Source organism: Pteropus vampyrus, unplaced genomic scaffold, assembly GCF_000151845.1.
Source record: "Pteropus vampyrus isolate Shadow unplaced genomic scaffold, Pvam_2.0 Scaffold1, whole genome shotgun sequence".
Taxonomy (NCBI): Eukaryota; Metazoa; Chordata; class Mammalia; order Chiroptera; family Pteropodidae; genus Pteropus; species Pteropus vampyrus.
Window position 1 is genome coordinate 31,334,196 of NW_011888782.1, and position 2,383 is coordinate 31,336,578.

The following is a 2,383-nucleotide window of genomic DNA, read 5'->3' on the forward strand; positions in this document are numbered from 1 at the left end:
CGTCACAATTTTATCATTGCCATTTTAAGTACAAATGCTTGACTTTTACAAAGATAGAAATCAATGTTTTCTAACAGACTATTGATAGTGTAATTAAATTTGGAGATCATCAAACATGTTGAGACAATGTTTTCTTTTATATACTACTGTTCCTGGAAATTAGACATATTTAGAAAACGCATATCTATTTTATTGAAACTAACAGGCTGCAGGACTATTATTTTTAAAAATCTCTAGTGAGATCACTTACAATTTAGCAGTTGTAATTCATGGGTAAGTGCTTTAATTCTGCTTTCTAAGATAAGAATAAAAATTGTCCTTATTGTGATTAGAACCTAATGCTAAATATATATAAATTGTAAACTCTGTAGTATTTTTTGGGTAGCCATGTTTGTTGGAAACAGAGAAGCGAATACTAATATCAGTGAATATCTTGAGTCGGATCGCGCAAAGGTGCATTTAAAACAAAGTACAACCCTGGAAAGCAGCACCTACATGCGATTCAGATCCTAAAACAGAAGAAAGACATGGAAGAAAAAGATATGGACATAAATTCTCAATTCTCTGAAAATTGACTGCAATTTGAAGACCGTATTTTGGTGAAAACTTCTCAGAACAAGATGCTTGTCTGACCATATTCAACCTGGCTGGAAAAATCATAGTGGTTATTTCTACTTAGTTTCCATGGAAGAGAAAATGGTACAGACGGAGGAAATGGAAGGTAATGTGTTAAGTTCAGTTCCCTAGAAGTTGAGCCTGAGAAAGAGATTCCTGTGAAAGTGGCTTACTAAGGGAGTGCTGCTCAGGTGAGACTTAACGTGGGTGTGAGGGCAGCAGGAAAGGAGAGGCGAAGCAGATATTGATGTGAGTTCGGCTGAAATTTGTCCTCAGCCTGATCCCACCAGGAGCTCTAGAGCAAGGGTCCCCAACCCCCAGGCCATGGACTGTTAGGAACCAGGTCCGTGGCCAATTAGGAACCAGGCCGCACAGCAGGAGCGGCGGGCTAGCAAGCGAAGCTTCATCTATATTTGCAGCTAGTACAACCGCCTCAGCTCCACCTCAGATCATCAGGCATTTGATTCTCATAGGAGCACCGGTCCCTGGTGCCAACAAGGTTGGAGACTGTTTTCCTATATCACATGCTCAAAATGTATTTTCATGAGAAAATTAAATTAATTCCCTAGAAACTTTGTAATCAGAAACATAGGCTATTGAGCCAGTATATCGAGCAGAAGGGGAAACGTAAACCTTGATTTTACAGCAAATTTGGCTGAAGTATAAGCAATATCGATTTAAGTGTTATAAACTGAAGATTTTAAAATTACACTTCATTAAAATAACTTGCTCCATAAACATGACAGGAGCAAGCCAAGAAGATAGGCTTGCTCTTTTGGAAAAGAATTCCTGAATTACGGTTACATAATATGTTTAATTAAATGTATGTATATTTGTATTTCTTTACAGAGCTTTAAAACATAGCTATTCTCATTACCATTTTTATCATCTCCTAAGAACTTCGCTCCAACAATGATCTCATCCTTAAAATATCATCAATTGCTCTGTTCCAACAGTCTGTTTCCCCTTTATCTAAGAGCAGGGACAAAATATCATGGCTAGAAGATCCCTTGCAAAGCGGCAGTGTGACTGAGAAACTGAATTTTAATTTTAGAACACGAGTCTAAATTCATGATTTCATACCTGTGATATACTATTTTATCATACCTTCTATATGTATTAGCTGGGATTCCTCTATGAAAAAGGACTTCCAGGATGGCTTTAAACTAAATTCGCAGGTTGAAGTTTCTCTGGAACACCTAGGTAGTGTGAACATGGTCTGCGAAGCAGCATAATGGTTGGCTTATAATTACAAATTTTCAGGTGTGTGCTCCTCAACCCACCTTCTCATGTCTTGTGGGCTCACTAGGAAGGTGGTTTCCCATTAGACTCTCTACATCGGATCTTCTGTCATTGTCACCGGGCTGTGAAAACTAAACCTTAGGGTTTGGCCAGATTCAGGGCAAAAGCAGCTTCATTACTTCATTCACTTTTCTGGGTTCCTTAGACATTGGCCTGATAAATCTTAGTACCTTATTAGCTCTCTGATGACTTACAGATTTTCAGAAAAGATTTTATAAAGTATTTTTAGTTATTTTTAGTGATAAGGTTGATCCAGTTCTGTGGCCCATCCTGTTACCAGAACTAGAAATGGAACTCAATCATGTATTCTGTAAACCTCACAACATCTCTAAGAAAGGGTTGCTTTTATTATTATTTCCCTTTTTTTCCAGATAAAGAAGCAGATGAGACACATAGAAAAACTTGTAAACAATCACCAATCCTACAGCTAGTGAACACTGGAGCCAGATTTTAAATTCACTTCTAT